Source organism: Neomonachus schauinslandi, chromosome 2 (genome assembly GCF_002201575.2).
Source record: "Neomonachus schauinslandi chromosome 2, ASM220157v2, whole genome shotgun sequence".
Taxonomy (NCBI): Eukaryota; Metazoa; Chordata; class Mammalia; order Carnivora; family Phocidae; genus Neomonachus; species Neomonachus schauinslandi.
The window spans coordinates 116,441,817-116,454,036 of NC_058404.1; the positions used below are offsets into that span (position 1 = coordinate 116,441,817).

Consider the following 12,220-nt stretch of genomic DNA (forward strand, 5'->3'; position numbering starts at 1 on the left):
CATCTCGCAACCTTCCTAGAATTGAAGAGAGTTAGGAGCCTTGCTTTATATTGGCTTTGGCATAAAGGAATGTTGTGTCTGATTTGATCTTCTATCCAGACCACTGAAACTTTCTCCATATAAGCAAATAGGCTGTTTTGTGTTCTTATCATCCATGTGTTCACTGGGGTAGTACTTTTAATTTCCTTCAAGAACTTTTCCTCTGTATTTACAACTTGTTTAACTGTTTGCGGCAAGAACTCTAGCTTTTGGCCTATCTTGGCTTTCAACATGCCTTCGTCACTAAGTTTAATCACTTCTAGCTTCTTCCATGTACTTGAACACTTAAAGGCATTATAGGGTTATTAATTGTCCTAATTTCAATATTGTGTCTCAGGGAATAGGAAAGCCCAAGAAGAGGGAGAGAGACAGGGAATGGCCTGTCAGTGAAGCAGTCAGAACACACACAACACTTACCAGTTGTTTGTCATCTTATATGGGTACAGTTTGTGACACCCAAAACAATGACAAGAGTCACATCAAAGATCACTGATCACAGATCACCATAGCAAATATAATATAATAATAAGGGAAAAGTTTGGAATATTGAGAGAATTACCAAAATACGACACAGAAACCTGAAGTGAGCAAATAAATGCTGTTGAAAAAAATGGCACTGCCAATAGACTTGCTCAACACAATGTTGCCACAAAACTTCAATTTGTAAAAAAAAACCATAATATCTGAAGTGCAATAAAGCACGGCACAATAAGATGAGACATGCCTGTGATAAGTTGTAAGAGCTCCATATCCTCCCCTAATGATGGCAAAATGGTCATAACAACTCTAACTTCATATCTATTCAGTCTTCCAGAGAGGAGCGAGCCATTTTTATGAGTTGCTATTTAAGTCCTGAGATTTTCAATCAGACCAGTTTAAAAACAATTACTGTGGTCAGGGGAAAATGATTGATGAAGGCCTGAGTCACATTTCTACTCCTAAAGACAGAACATATGGACTAAGGAGAACAGGAGGGAGATGGAGCCTGAAATGAACATTATAAATTGTCTTTGGAAGAAGGGGGCATGGATGCCAGGGAGGGAAGCAATAAATATCCACTACATTTTTAAGATATGGTAACTGATGCTTAAAGCAGTTACTTTAACACACCTGTCACAGTGATATAGCTGGAGCTCAAAACCTCTCTTTGACTTCACTATCTATACTGTAAAACACTGAGAGGCAATATAATGTAGTGGTTAAACACATGGACTCTAAGACCAACATGTTGAATTTGAATCTCAACTCCACCATTTACTCAGTTGGCTAATTTACGTAACCCCTCTGTGCTTCTATCTTACCACCTTTAATAGCTTCAGACTTTTAATAGCTAAGCACAATACAGTATTTTGTCTAGGATAGTGAAATAATAGATGTGAATTATTTATAACAGCACTGATATAGTATGATTTATCTAAATGTTTCCTATTAGTGACTGTAGTGGTAATAGTGTTATTATTATAAGTACTATAATATACTAAATGATTATTGAATATTATCAATAAGCATTCCCTGTGGCATAGTCATAGTCTTTCTATGATGACCAATTATGATTTAGATTATGATTAACCTATGCAATGACCATTCCAGACTTCTTCATTAAGTACACATGTTTCAGACACTGGGCTAGGTGCTAGTGAATCTGAAGATGAAAATATAAAGTCCTAATCTTCAGAGAGATTGCTGGCTAGTGAGTAGACAGATTTATAATAAGCAATTACAATATAGCATTTTTTGGTGAGTATGTACCAGAAGAATATGCAAGTTATCTTGGAGACATAGTACCTCACAGCCAGGAGAATCCAGAAAAGTTTTACTAAGGAAGTAATGCTTGTGTTGAATTTTAAAGAATGTATAGGTGTCATCCACATAGACCAGATAGAAGGTCAGAGAAAGTAGCATGTGCAAAAAGGCATTGCTATGCAAGCATATGAATAAAGCAGATGCAGGGGATCCATGGGAGGAGAGGTGAAGGAGATGAGCTTGGAGAGCTAAGTAGTAAAAGTATCCATCAGAGAGCAATGACATTGCTTTGTCTATTTTTCTTTATGAAACAGTTTTGGAGGGTAGAAGTGGGGCACTCTCGTTTAAGATGACAAGTCATAAATACAGGTTGCTGTTTCAGACAGTGACTTAAGATGAAAACGAAGTGGTTATATGAAGAATGACTGATATCCTACTTATAAATTCTCCCAGATTACCTAGAAAAGAGAAAATGTGATTTTCTCTCTTCTGGTCATCTAAGTTAGTGAAAGTCGTAGCTCTCCTCTGCAAGCAATCTGTTTCTGGTCAATGCATCCTGTAACTGTCCATATGCTAACTGTACTTCCTCTGTTCATGTTAGCTTATTCACTAGGTAGACATTTTGTCAGTTGTTGGTGTTACCTATCTTAGGTGATAGGACATAAGAAAAGCATTCATGTCTGTTTGGTTTTTTTACAGCATTTACATCCGTGTCCAAATGCAGATAAGTGCTTCAAAATCATCATGATAATGACTGGACATTCCCAAATCTGCCACATACATCTTAGATTAAAAAAAAAAAAAAATCCTGATTTGCATGTTTTAGTGTGCTTCCTTATTAGTTTATGCCACAAATTTTCAATTGTTCTCCCATAGTGACAGTTTTTTGTTTTTTTTTTTTTTAAAGATTTTATTTATTTATTTGAGAGAGAGAATGAGAGAGAGAGAGAGAGAGAGAGAGCATGAGAAGGGGGAGGGTCAGAGGGAGAAGCAGACTCCCCGCTGAGCAGGGAGTCCGATGCGGGACTCGATCCCGGGACTCCAGGATCATGACCTGAGCCGAAGGCAGTCGCTTAACCGACTGAGCCACCCAGGCGCCCCCCATAGTGACAGTTTTAAGAATATGACACTGCTCAAAATCTGGGACTCTGTATTGTTGTTTATTTCCTTGTGAAATTTCATTGTAAATGTGTCCACTGCTTTCCTGGCAAAATACTGTATTGTGCTTAGCTATTAAAAGTCTGAAGCTATTAAAAGTCCTTCAACAGATGAATGGATAACAAGTTAGTGAAATACTACTTAGCAATAAAAAAAAAAAAAAAGAACTGGTAATGCAGGCAACAACATGGATGAATCTTAAGAACATCATGCGGAGTAAAAAAAAAAAATGTAGACACAAAATAATGCTGTAGTGTTCCATTTATTTGAAACTCTTGAAAAGGCAAATTTTATCTAGAGTGATGGTAAACAGACCAGTGGTTGCTTCGAGCCAGGGGTAGGATATGGAAGTTTTCTGGGAAGAGGAGCAAGAGAGTCCTTTCAAGGTGATGGAAGTGCTCTGTTTCTTGACTGTGGCAGTGCTTGTGGTCGTGTATACATTTGTCAAAACTCTTCTAATGGTACGTTTAAAATGAGTGTGTATTATTGTTCGTAATTTAATCTAAATAAAGATCATTTAAAGAAAAGTATGAAGGAGAATTGCTCTGTTATAGTCAGATCATGATGAAGAAAAACAAGTCATCTTGATGTCATGTGCATCTTTATAAACAACTATACTAGTTTCCTATGGCTGCTGCAACAAATTATCACAAATTGAGTGGCTTAAAACACTGGAAATTGATTCTTTCACAGTTCTGGAGACCAGTAGTCAGAAATCAAGCTGTTGATTGGGCCCACTCTCTTTGGAGGCTCCTGGGAAGAATCCTTCCTTGTCTTTTCCAACTTCTGGTGGCTATCAGCATTCCTTGGCTTCCTTGGCTTGTGACCACATCATTCTAATCTCTGTCTCCATCTTCATATCTCCTCCTTTGTGTGTCTCTTCTTATAAAAACACTTGACAATGGTTTTGTGCCCAGCTGGATAATCCATGATGATCACATGCAAAGACCTTTTTTCCAAATAAGGTAATATTCATAGGTTCTGGGGATTAAGATGCGGACATTTTGGGGCAAAGGGAGTGGGGCCCCATTTAGACTATATCAACTAATATTATTCATTAATATAATGCTTTTCCATCAGTTAGTAAAATAGAATTGTCCTTCACTTTTTTAACAGTGTTCTGGTATCATTATGGGATACTATGGGTGCATACACATACTACTCTCTTTTCCATAGCTTCCTGGAATGAATCTAATTTTCCTTGTGTCACAGCGTTAAGATCAGTGACTCTAGTTGAAGTTTAGGAGAAATAGAACTGACTCAGGTGATCTGTCTTGGAAAAAAGGAACTACGTAGGTAAGCAAAGCTCCCTAGAGTTCCACATTAGGTTTGGAGACAAAGGCCCAACTATTAATGTGATCTTGCTTTATTCTGCCTTCTTTATGAATGTAGGAACTTTGCAAGGTTGATAGCAGTAGTTAAGAATAAAATTTGAATTTTTTGGATTCTTTGATCAAAATAGCATCACTGTATCACCCCAATTCTGATAAATAGAATAGAAACTGTGAATAGGAAATTTTCATTAACCAAATCTCTTATAATTTGTTGAAGACAGACCAACACATCATTTAACTGAACATTTCAGTTTGACAGACTTTTGTTTGCACTATGTTGTCTTGCAGACACTGAACTAAACATGTGCATAAAATGCAGGCCCTCTCCAGTTGTTTGTTATGATGGGTTGGGGGTAAGGTGGCAGATTGCCTAAAAGGAAAATGTTGATCTCAAATCAAAATTCTCAACAATAGGAATTTGTAAATAAAGTTTAAAAAAAAAAAACAAAACTTCAGAATGAGCTACGGTACAGATCCAAGCAAACATGAGCCACCGTAGGTTCCTTCGTAAAGAAAAGTTACAACTTTGTATGGTCCCAAATGCTGCCAGGGCATGGGAAGTGGGATTTATTACCCAGTGTGTTTGCACTGCCAGTGTCAGTAACTATGGTGGAAGAAATGTTTTTGGAGTGTCTGTGCCAGAATAGTATAGCTGCTTGGGAAAAGAAAAATTGATGTTGCAGAAATAACTAGCTCACCCCAGGATCCTCTAATCCTCCTTATCAAATACCAATTTTTTTTCTCACAGAGAAATTAGAAAACTGTTTCGCTGATTTTATTGTGTCATGCAAATAGTTGGAGAGCCCAGTTTACAATCTTTGTTAATTTATGGAATGTAGATGGAGAAATAAACAATAGATGGATAGATAGATAAACAAAATGTTAATAGAATTTACTATAGAAACCCTGGGGTTTTTTGAGAAGGACTTGGGCTTTTTGTTTGTTTTGTTCTGCTTTTACAATGAGCCAGGATTCTGTGCCGGACCAATAGCTCATTGATCTCCATTCAGCCCTTTTTTGGTGTTACATTTCCCAGTTTATACATATGCGGACTGAGGCAGGATGAAATTGGAACATTCTCCAAGCAAAGCAAATCAGTGACAGAGTCTCCTGGCTTTATGTCTGAACCCCAAACCACTAGACTATGCTTTCCATATGTATTTTGATCTTACCAAATTAAGTTTGTGATGAGAAGGGAAAGTTATCTAGTATTCGAGTCAGAAGATTAATTCCCCAATTTATTGTATCCCATTGAGAATTAGTCACATTCCAGGTTGATAGCTTTCAACTTTTTCTTTTTTTTTTTTTTGAGTGAGAACCAAATTATAAAATATGCCCAGTCTCACAATTTAGGGACAGATGGACTGATTTTTTTTTCTAGGCCTATTACAAAATAATCTTTAGGTAAGCAGTTAATCAATGCAACTTCCATTTCAAAACATCTGAATCTGAAGCAAATTTAAATTTAGCATGGATGGGTAACCTTTCAGGCTAAAACATGTGTATCCAGTAGTGAAATAAGTTATTTCCTTTTTCAAGTCCAAAAACTTTCTTTTTTTCTCTTTAGAAAAAAAATTGCTCTGTTAAATAGTGTGGTATTTTTAACAAAATGTTAAAATTTAATAAGTGATAAGTGGCAGATTATAAGAGCCTCAAAGACGTTAGCTCACCACTGAAAATACCCCCCTCCAAATTCGGAATTATAGACCAGTGAGCTATTAAAAATTATATACTACTTGAGCTCTATGGTCTTGAAGTTATAGGAGGAGAGTTTAGGTTGAAGATAACACAGGGTTAACAGTTGTATTATTATCTGAACATTAGTCATTAGTATTTCATTTTTCCTCTCCATTTCCTAAATCACACAGTAGCTAATTTTCATCTGTGTTTACTCTCCCTTAACATTTTACTTCGGGCTGATACCAAGTAAGCAAAGTTTTAGACCAAAAGGAAAATTTCTGTGGGAGTGATCAGGTTTTATAAGGTGAAAGAACATCTTGAACTCATAGAATCCAGAAGTGTGTTTCCTCCCTTGGTTTGCTGACAGTATGGGTATTTTGGCTTGTGGAGTGGCCCTTAGAAATATCATGGATTATGGATCAGAGGAAATAGCATGTGTGGTTTTAGTTACCACCTATTGTGAATGACTTCCAAATCTATCTCAGCAACCCTGACCTCTCACTCTTTCTTGGCCTCTATTTCTTGCAATCTGAATAACATCTCTTTTTGGAAACATTGCAAATACCAAAAGAACTGATGGTTTGAGGCTGATAGGACTTTGTCCTTATTTCTTTTTTAACACCTGTATTGAGGTATAATTGATATACAAGGAAACTGCAAATATTCAATGTATACATTTGAGTTTGGACATATGAATATACCTGTGAAACCATCACTGCAATCAAGGTAATAGGCATATCTATCACTTCTAACAGTTTCTTTGTGTCCTTTTTATTTTTGTGTGATAAGAACACTTATCTACACTCTTAACAAATGAGATCTACCCTCCTAACAAAATTTTAAGTGGGCAATACAGTATTGTTAACTATCGACACTATGTTGTACAGCAGATCCCCAGAACTTATATTGCACAACTGACACTTTAAATCAGTTGATATTCCTCTCTCCCCATTCCCTGGTAACCATTTTCTTCTCTACCCAGTCCCTTATAACCGTTGTTCTATTCTCTGCTTCTATAAATTTGACTGTTTTTTAAACCTTATATAAGTGGAATCAGGCAGTATCTGTCCTTCTGTGTCCAGCTTATTTCACTTAACATAACGTCCTCCAGATTTATCCATATTGTCGCAAATATGGATAAATATTTATCCAGGATTTTCTTTCTTTCAAAAAAACCTCTAAGTCAGCTTACAAGAAAGCAACCTTCTATAAATGAGGTTGACACTGTTAATCCATTACAAGTGTAATATCCTTTTTTGAGCTGTTATTTCATTAATGGTGAAGAGCTTAGTCTTATTATTTGCACCCTCTTGCACCATCATGGGATGTCATTGCGTACATACATTGAACACCTATTGATACATATTTATTGAACACCTACCTTACAGTCACTGTGATAGGTATAGGGATTACAAGTTGAATAAGTTAGTACCTGTCTCAGGGTACAGTGATTTATTTTTGTAGATCTGTTTTGGTTTCACCAATGTAATAAATAGATGTTCATGTTTTCTTGTTACACAGAAAAAACGGATGATTAATTCTCCTCTGCTAACTTAATTATTGGATTATATTGAAATTCTATTGAATTCAATTGTATTAAAATTATCAGTTTATAAATCTGTCTTTCCAACTATACTGTAGGTTTCTTGATTGTAGAGATCAGTTCTTTCTCTTGATACCCATGGAGCCTAAAAACACAGCAGTGTGACACAATACCAAGCAGCTAATAGCCCTTTAATTGATATGTTTAAACGTATTTTAAAAGATCATCTTGCTTTATTAAAAATTATTAGTGATATTATTTTGAAAGCTACCTTTTGGCCATATCTATGTGTTTATGATTACCAAAAATTCTTATGCTCATTAAACTTTTCAGAGTGTCAAGGACAATGGTAACAAAGTAAATGCTAGCCTCGCAGTCTTTGGGAGTTAACAGTAGTAACTGAAAATTTCAAAAGGAAGAGAATATTTTCTGACTTGAAGTTTCATTTACATTTTCTAGATTAGTGATTGATTTCTTTTTTAACAAGATTCTAACTTGGGAATTGTGTAGGATGAAGTCCTATTATCCCCTGCCAACATCGTTTTGTTTTGTTTTGTTTTGTTTTGTTTTGTTTTGTTTAATTGGGTGAATCCTGCTCTCTTAATCCTAATTCTCCTTCTGGAGTCCATTTTCAATTAACTGCGACAAGCTATTACTGGACATATGATTTTTTTTTTTTTTACCTTGCTGTTGTGTTATAATTGCATTAGCTACTTCAAAATAATTTTTTAAAAGATTTTGTGGTCTAAATTATTGGCTGTATTAAAGAACATAGTTTTAAAAGCAAAAAGTATACAGAATTTCACAAATACTGATTCCTTCTTGTTACAGAAAATAATGCTCTCTTTTCTTCTCCTTATACCTTATATTTTATTTTTTTTATTTTAAAGATTTTATTTATTTATTTGACAGAGACACAGTGAGAGAGGGAACACAAGCAGGGGAATGGAGAGGGAGAAGCAGGCTTCCCGCTGGGCAGAGAGCCCTAAGCGGGGCTCCATCTCAGAACCCTGGAATCATGACCTGAGCTGAAGGCAGATGCTTAACGACTGAGCCACCCAGGCGCCCCACCTTATATGTTATATTTTAAAATAAATTTTAAAAATTAAATCCTAAGAATACAAAAGGGCAGATAAGCAAATCTGATTTACTCTGATTTATACTGAAGAATACTGAGTCCATTAGCTGTAATTCATGTGTAGTCTCAAGTAATAGCTAAGAAAAGGTTTGTCATGAACTTCAGGTTTCTTATGTTTGAATTTTTAAAAATTATTTCAGCATATATATACATCAACTCGATAATAGCATGAATGTGCTTTTTAAACTTGTCCAGTTATATCTTACAATCAGCAAAAGCAAGTAGACAAAATAGAACATGCAGTCTTCTGTGTTCAGCTGTTTCAGAACTGGTTTAAATGGAAAAATCGCTTTAAAGGTTTGGTTTTAATTTCTTAAGAAAGCCCTCTATATTGAAGCAGTGTGCAACTGAGGCCCTCTAGTGTCACAGCTGAATATGGCATCAGCTTTTAAGATTTTATGAATTGTGTATGTTTATGTCAGAAAGAGAAGAACAAGGACAAGAGAGATTACTACTGTAAACGTGACTCATAGAGCCAGATGAGTTTAGAAAACTAGGTTCTTAACATTTTGTTAGTCAATCTCAGGCAAAGTTTTTTCTTTTGTTTTTAAAAGGGGAGACATTTGCCTTCTTTCATATGCACATATTTATCAATGTTACTATAGTTGTTTTAAAGCTTGGCGTCTTTTTCTTTCCGTAGTTGGTTTATTTTTTGAGGATGTTTATGAAAACTCCGTTAATTTAAAATTGTTTTTGTTTCACACATTCCCTATTTGCTTTAGAGTGACTGTTGTGGCTTATAATATGGAGGAAACTATTTGATAAAGAGAAATAGTTTAAATAAGCATTCCTTATAAATAGTAACTTTTATTGTTTCTTTTTTACATACTTCATGGAGAATATCAATTTATTTTGAAATATGGCTGACAACCAGGGATTATCTGACATTTGAGGAAAAAAAATAATCTGAGAGAAAGAGAGCCAAGGGAGGAAAACAAAAAAAACCAAAAAAACTTACCCCAGAGGAAATGAAGATAACCTCTTTTTCCCCTCCCCTGAATTAGCAGAATTCTAGTAACTATCCCAGAGAGACTCAAAAGAATACTGTATCCATACCAGAGAATAGGATCTATTGAAAAGGAACAACTACAGAATAGAACAAAGAGTCTGGAAATCAAATAGAGGAGAGAGGACTAAAGGCCATGCTCATAGGAAATAAAACAGAAACTTGATCTGGAGAAAGGATCTTATTTTTGCCTGCCCACTAAGAGTTCTAAATAAAAGATACAGTAGAGGGAGAAAACAGTCAAAGACCTAACAAATCAACTTTTCCTTGTTAATTCTTCTGCTAATAGAAGATGTGAGTCTTCAGATTAAAAGGGCACACCTATTGCTTACTAACATAAACGCACAAATGCCCACACTCTGGACACACTGGACTAAAATTTTACAAGTCTAAGGATAAAGTAAAAAAGAATCCTAAGCTTCCAGAAAGGAATAACAAGCTATCAACAACAAAATTACATTGATACTGGACTTCTTACCATTAATAAAGAACACTTAAAGACAATGGAGAAATCTTTTTCCAAGTTTAAAGATAAGAATAAAACATTTTAAGATCTGTCATGCTTTAAAATGTCTTACTCATGTCACACTTATGAAAAATTTTCTCATGGATGTATTCTAGCTAAATAAAAATATAAGTACAAAAGGAGTAATAGGAGATATAAAAAATGATGGTAGCTCATGATAACCTTCATGAATAGTTATAAAATTATAGTATCTATTAAATCCTGATGACTGGGATGTTTTTGCTTGAGAACTGGGGATTAAGTGGCTTAGGTATATATATTTTTCTTAGTTCTACAGTGAATATTTACTAATCATAGTATGGCAATGTGACAATCACTTCCCGTCTGTCTCAGAATGAAAGCCAAAGTCTTTACAATGGCCTAAATGGCCTACATGATCTGGCTCCTTGTTATGTCTCTGACTTCATCTCTTAATACCTTACTCTTGGCTCATTCTACTGCGTGCACAGTGGCTTCATTGCACTTTTTGAACTGCTGTGCCGTCTCCCAGTTCAGGACTTGCTTACTGTGCCCTCTGCCTGAATCACCTATTTCCCAGAGAGCTGCATGTCTTTTTCACTTCTTTTAGATTTCTGCACAAATGTCACCTTAGTGAGGCCTTCCTTGATCACAATCTATATGTATTAGCATCCTGATACCCCAAATTCTCTCTTCCCTACTTTTTCTCCTTAGCACTTAATCACAGTGTCATATTATGTATTTGCTTGTTTATTAACTTAGCCTTCAAGAAAGAAATGTAGATTTCTTTTATTACACTTATGAAATTGGATAATGTAAAAATAATATAACTAATAAAAATCAGGAGTTGGGAAAGGAAAATGGGAAAGTTGTAAAAGTATGTTAACTATATCATCTTGCATAGCGAAGAAGACTTAATTATATTAACTACAAGTCTAACCACCAGAAGAATTGAAAACAGAAACTGCTAAGGGTGGATACCTCTGGAAAGTCAGACTAGAATGAGATGAGAGGGATTTTCACTTTTCATGTCTTGTTCTTTCTTATGGTTTTAATTTAGAGGAGGGAGTTGTGTTGCAAGTATGTTGGTTTTTTTTTTTTGGAAAATTTTATTCAGCTTACTTTTTTTAACATCACATTTTTTGAGATATACTTTACATATTTTAAAATATAACCTTTTCAGTGTACAGATCAGTTTGACAAACTCAGTAGTGTAATCATCATCAAAATCAAGATAACAGTTCCATCAAGTAAAATTTCCACATACTCTTTGTAGTCAACCCATCCCTCCAAGCAAGCCCATGATAATCAGTAACCTGTTATTCCATCCTTTTAATTTACATCTTTTATTTAATGTGGGTTGCTTATAGCCTGAATATAATTGATTCTTAATTCCTATCCAATCTGACAATTCTTAGCTTTGAATTGGTGAGTTTAGATGTTTACATTTACATTTAATATAATGATTGATAAATCCTAATTAAAATCTATTATTTTCTAATTGTTCCATTTGTTCTCTGTGCTTTTTTTCCTTTTATTATGCTAGCTTATTTTTTTTATAATTCATTTTATCTCTACTGTTGGCTTAATTATATCTTTTTTAAAAATTACTTGTAGTGATTGCCTGTAGATATTAATTTTTTAAAAGTCTAATTCAAAATGGCAAAAAAAAAAAAATGGGTAGAAAAGAAATCTATACCAAAATGTTAATATTGATAGTTTGCGAGATTGGGTTTGAATTAGTCTTTCCTACTTTTCTGTATCTCATTCCTGACTTCCCACATGAATGGTGCTTGATTAAAAAAAAAAAAATGGAAAGAGATGGAGAGAGAGAGAGAGAAACTGGGCATCAGGGTGGAAGATGGCTTAGAAAGAATTAAAGAGAAATGTTTGATAAATCGTAAATTGCTGGAGGTTGTTTTGTGGATTGATATGGAAAGTAACCTCATGTATATCTACCATAGAACATATTTTAGCCATTTTTCAGGGACTTAGGCATTTTGTCTTGAGCAGGAACAGTGGTTTTCCTTGACTTAGTTCTGCCATGTATCTGAAACTTTTCTGGTAATTTGGCAAAGCCAAACCTGCAGAAGGT

The 12,220-nt window shown here is 34.9% G+C and overlaps 1 protein-coding gene across 1 annotated transcript in view; it reads left to right on the top strand.

Annotated features, from left to right (window-relative positions):
- The window catches only part of TBCK (TBC1 domain containing kinase), a 222,105-nt gene that overhangs the window by 33,248 nt on the left and 176,637 nt on the right, over window positions 1-12,220 (top strand). The window lies entirely within an intron of this gene.